The sequence below is a fragment of the Pimephales promelas genome, chromosome 10 (genome assembly GCF_988280905.1).
Source record: "Pimephales promelas chromosome 10, fPimPro1.hap1.1, whole genome shotgun sequence".
Taxonomy (NCBI): Eukaryota; Metazoa; Chordata; class Actinopteri; order Cypriniformes; family Leuciscidae; genus Pimephales; species Pimephales promelas.
This window is the reverse complement of record NC_142778.1, coordinates 9,048,067-9,054,204: the sequence shown is the minus strand read 5'-3', so window position 1 is coordinate 9,054,204 and position 6,138 is coordinate 9,048,067.

Genomic DNA, 6,138 nt, shown 5'->3' with positions numbered 1-6,138 from the left:
GTAAAGTCGCCCCCAGTGGTTTAACAATATAACCTGCAGAAACTTCCCCACCACCAATGCACAGACCAGGTGTTCCCAGTTCAGCTCAAGGAGGATCTCAATCCAGCAGAGTTTAGCTTCAAGCCTGATTAAGCAACACGTAATCTAATCAAGATCTTCAGGATTAGTAAAAATTGCCAGGCATGTGTGTTGTGGAAGTTACATTCTGCAGAATGTCGGCCCTCCAGGAGCAGGATGGAATGTGCAAACATGGACAAGTGAAGAGATAAAAGTGAAAAGTCCCAGTAGTATTGGACTATTATATTAGCAGTTGTTCAACCCAAAAAATAATAAAAGAAGAGAGAACTGATATAAAGGCCTATATTGTTTGTCCTTTTGCCTGGACCCTGGTGTGTTGTCATTTGATTTTGTAATTAAGTAATCAAATCAGACTAACGCAACACAATTTACCAAAAATGTAAGGCGGGAAATATAAACCAGGAGCACTTTGTTTAATAGCAGCATTAACCAGAACATCTCTTTAGTAGACAGTCCAACAAGTGTCCACGTCCTTTCAAAAAGCAGGTTTATTAATAACACAGTACAGTGTGTTTTAAAGTAAAGGGTCATAATGACACCATCGGGATGCTACATTAGGGCCATGCTAGCAGTTAAAAGTGCCTGTGTTTACTGGGTTCTGTGAGTATTCTGGGATGTGTAATGGCTTCCTCCCGCACACACTGCTGTAATTCTGATGCTGTGAAAATGAACGTGACCTTGAGTTAAGCAAATGCTCCGTTAATCTGCTATCAGCTGACTACCTTCAAAAGCAGCTTATCCTTTTGTTCCCTTGGCTCGACAGCCATTATTTTTATCCTAACGCCATCTGACAGTTTGACTGCACTCTTGTGTGTGAATGACATGAACCTGGTTTGGATCAGACAGGCATACTGAAAAGCACAGCATACTCTTACATGGGCTCAGAGGTTGCAGATGAGGGGAGCAGATCTGTTAAAAGATCTTATTCAGTTGTGGGAAAAAGAAGCAAGTGGTGCTTCTGTCTCTATTTACAACCTGTTGTTGATGATGACTGTATGGCAAAGCAGGGGAAAAGCAAATGGAGAGGGAGTCTTGAAGAGTGTGGTGTGTGAAATTCAGCTTAGCCACTTAAAAAAGGAAATATTATTATTCCTTACACTGGGATTACATATCTATATAACTTATAACTTATAACTTTGGTACATAACTCATCCAGCAGAGTTTGTGTTACGCACATGAATGATATCATGGCTCGGCTTGTTGAGGGAGGTTGTGATATTTCTTTTCCGAGGAAGTTTTTTTTCCGATAAATGTACATGTCACCTATAGCAACCATCCAGAAAATGTTAGCTACATGCTAAAAACCACTCAGAACCCATTAGAAACTACATATCAACAGCCTCAAAATCATGTAGGCAAATGTTTTCCAGTCAAGTACCACTTACTATGGCGGTGTTTTAGTGCCATGCAGTGTTGTAGTCGAGACCAAATCAAGACTGAGGGTACGTTTAAAGGGATAGTTCACTTTGAAATTCATTTTTGATATGTTTTAGCTTACCTCAAAGGCGTCCAAGATGTAGGTGTCTTTGTTTCCACAGTATTTTCAATTTTAACATTTTTCAGTCAAACCATTGTTGTCTGTCAGTCGTATAATGCAGGTATGGGGGTCCATGTCAAAGAGCATGCACAGAGAAGTCAAAATTAAACATGATTTAATGACTCGTAAATGTAAGTACACATTGATGGCCTAAGACACGAAACGAGCGGTTTGTGTGAGAAAACGAACAGTATTTATATCGTTTTTACCTCGTGTAATCACAGTCTCGTCCAAGTGATCTGAATCAGTTGTGCAATGTCCAACTGAACCGAACTGAATCGGTTCAATGTTAAGCCGGAAGTGATTGCTTGCGTGTGTATGTCACTCAATATTTACACGGAGATTTCAGAAGTTTTACCTTTTACTAAACATATTTAGATATACCGAAATCATCTTCTATTGCGATTTCCTGTATATATAAAAATGTTTAGTGAAACTTAAGGTAAAACTTCCAAAATCTCTGTATAAACAAAGTGTCGTAGGCGCGCAAGCGATCACTTCCGGCGCATCATGTGCAGACCGAAGTGCCCGTGCCGTCAGATCAGTTTGACAAGGCTGTGATTACACAAGGTAAAAATGATATACATACTGTTCGTTTTCTCACACAAACCGCTCGTTTCGTGTCGTAGGCCATCAATGTGTACTTACATTTACGAGACATTCAATAATGTTTAATTTTGACTTCTCTGTGCATGCTCTTTGAGGTGAACCCAGGGTGGACCCCCTTAACCTCCAGTGTATCACTGATAGACAACAACGGTTTGACCGAAAAATGTCAAAATTGAAAAACTGTGGAAACAAAGACACCTACATCTTGGATGCCCTTGAGGTAAGCTAAAACATATCAATAATTTATTGTGACAAGCAAATGTACCTTTGCGTTTTTCGAGAACAGATGACAACATTTTCAAAACGATCCCAGTCCTGATCTGCGTAAATGATTAAAAACCTTTATTATGCCAGGCCAGTAGTTGGTGATGCCACTTTGTAAAGAAAAAACTACGCGGACTGAACATGCAATACGCATGTGCATGACGTCACTGAAACACAAAATCCCATTGTGAAGAGATAACAGTGAAAAGTCCCAGTAGTATTGGACTATTATATTAGCACTGAACGTTGCTCAACCGCCCAAAAAATAATAATAGAAGAGAGAACTGATATAAAGGCCTGTATAGGTTGTCATTTCAACCCGATCTCACGGCAATTCGTACAAATTTTTACGAGGTATACCTACGAATAAGGTCGTACGAATTTTAGATGTTCTGATCAAGTGCTCCTGGTTTATATTTCCTGCCTTACTTTTTTTGGTAAATTGTGTTGCTTTTTAGTCTGATTGGATTACCTAATTAAACAAATCAGCAAATGACAACACACGAGGGTCCGCGCAAAATGACCTGCTATCTCACGACCTTTTCGTACGAATCGAGTGAGGTCGCACGAATTGTTACGAAGTAGCTATAGCTACTTCGCAATAATTCGTACTACTTCGTAACAATTCGTACGACCTCACACAATTTTCGCTAAATCGTACATATTTTACGAGTTGGCCAATTCGTATGAATTTGTACGATTGACCTACCACTTTATGATGGGCGGCCGGCGCAGGAGCATGTAGATTTGGGCTTGACTCAGACTCAACCCTTCTTTGGTCCTGGTCTTGACTTAATTGGACTCAAATTAGCTGGTCTTGACTTCAACACTGGTGCTATATTAAAATAAAGAAGCCTTTCACAAGAACAAAGTAAAAGCTTTGAGATTAAATTCAAATTACTACAGTAATTTTTATTATCAAAATTAATAAAGTTGTAACTATGTACACTATATGTCCATAATCCAAGATTAAAGACAATGCAAAACATTGCAAGTTGCATGTAGATGCATCTAGGCTCATATGCTTGACTGTTGATAGTGTTTATTATCAATAAAGTGGATTTAGTCTTCACTGCACAATGTCATGTTCAGAATTTCAGAAGAATGTCCCATTTGAGGTTACTTTTAAAAAATATATTCTTATTATATTTCTACTTTAATATCCCAATGCTACGAATTTATTACAGTTTTACTTTATTCTCCTAATATTACTACTTTAGTCTCGCTAAGTAACGCCATTATTATTTAGACCAGGCATAACCCTACTCCTAGTGGGCTTCAGTTCCAACGTCAGTTCCAACGAACCCTTCTCCAACACACCTATGTGTTATTTCCAAGTAATCCTGACCAACTTGATTAGCTGGTTTTGGTGTATTTGATGAGGTTTGGAGCTAAGGGGCCGTTTACTTGACAGATATCAACTAAAAACGTATAAAATTGACAGCGCATTTGGGGCCCTGAATTCGCAACCGTTCAAAGTGAACATTTTTGAAAACGATACATTATCGTCTCCGTGTAAACTACAAAAACGTGAATTTGTGAAAATAGTGATGTCATACGCATGCATTACATCAGTGTTTCCAAACCCTGTTCCTGGCGGCACACCAACACTGCACGTATCCTATGTCTCCCTTATCAAACACACCTGATTCAACTCATCAGCTCATAATCAGATGGGTTAATGAGCTGATGAGTTGAATCAGGTGTGCTTGATTAGGGAGACAAAGAATACGTGCAGTGTTGGTGTGCCGCCAGGAACAGAGTTGGGAAACACTCCATTACATGTTCAGTCCAAGGGGGTAATCCATCGACCGGAAGTTAAAGCCTCGCGGGAGCTGCCGTCTTGTAGCAGAACTTCACTTGCGTTAGCATTTCCATTGACTCCCATTCATTTTGGCGTCACTTTGACAGCGGATAACTTTACATCTGAGGCGTTTGAAGACCCCATTTGTCCTTCATTTATTTCTAAAGAAACACGACAATGTATAAAATGCTCCATTACCCTGTAGCTTATGTTATGGCCCCGTAGAAGCAGTTTTAGTTAAAGTAGGCTAATGATTGCGTCATACCCATGTGACTCTCGGTCGCACAGAGAAGCTCGCGGGCAATCGAGGAAAGGTGGAGGCAAAATGACAAAATAATTAATCAGAATACCTAGCAAAAGTTTCTCCTGCTCCTAGCTCATGGACAGCTCCTACTCACACTCTCCGCCTCTCCAAGTTTCTGAAGGGAATGATTCAGATTTCTCATGCCACAGCCACTAGAAGGCAGACGGGTTTGCCATGTCTATATGGTTCAGTCTGTAGTCATGTAGTGTTTCTACAAAGTGACACCGCCAACTACTGGCCTGGCATGCATAATACAGCATTATTACTTTATTTATTATTACTACAGCGTTATTACTTTTTAGAAGTTTTTTACTTCTTTGCAGATCCGTATGAATGGGGGTCGGTTTGACAATTTTTCAATTCGTCTTTACGCGAAAAATGCAAAGGAAAGTTTTTCACGTTTTGAGTACATCATTGTTGTATAAAATTACCTAAACTCTGCCGAATAACCCTCAAGAAACAGGGTTGCTTCTCGATTTATTTTCAAAATTGTATTTTTTTTTTCACTTTAAAGTGCCACTGAAATGTCAGTGCAACACAATATCTTAAGTAAATGTAAAAATCTCCTTTGTAAATGTTAACCATTTTCCCTACACACCCAGGCTTAGTGTAGTATGTTCTGAGGGCATGAAACCCGTCTCTCTCTGGACTGGAATTCATGTCAACATCCTAATGAAACCAACTGATTAATGTGTGTGCGTAGAAGAACATAACTCCCTCAAGGCTGTGTGGACATGGTAACCACACGCATGTTTTGGCTGATGTTCCTAAGGAACCGGGCATAAGGCTGAAAGGCTCTTCTTGGGAACCATCCCCCTTTAGATCTTACAAGCAACTCAGATTTTATTGGAGCATATTGTGTTCATTTGAAATTAGAAAGCTTAATAGTTTTTCACATTCTCAGGTGTGATGGTGAACTTATGAAGCATGTTGCTGTTTGCTAAGGTTGTTTTGGACGGCCATTGTCATGCAGTTGCCAGGTGGTTCCTTACTGGCCAGAGTCAACAGTCCAAAGACTCTACGAAATTCTGACCTCTTTAAAGTAAACCTATCTTTCCACCATGCAAAAAAATTGCCATTCAAATTACTTAGAAAAGTGATATGATCACACCTCTTCAAAACAATCCCCAATATTTGCATACATGTCTGTAGCACAAATTGAGTGAGAAATGAAACCATTTCAGAAATGAAACCACCCCATCAGTGAAGGGAGTTTCTCTGCCTCAGGGTCACAGGATTCCATCCTAGCATCAGAGCAGACTCTTAAAGAAATAGTTCACTTTTTTAAAAAAACAAACTTTTGCTGATCATTTACTCACCCCTGTCATCCATGAACCATTTGGTTCCCAATGAAGTCCATTATATGGAGAAAATCCTGGAATGTTTTCATCAAAACCCTTAATTTCTTTTCAACTGAGGAAAGAAAGACATGGACATCTTGGATGTCATGGGGGTGAGTAAATTATCAGCCAAAGTTTTTTTTTTGAACTACTCCTTTAAAACATCCATTGCTAATAATCAATCATTATAAGAGCAACTCCT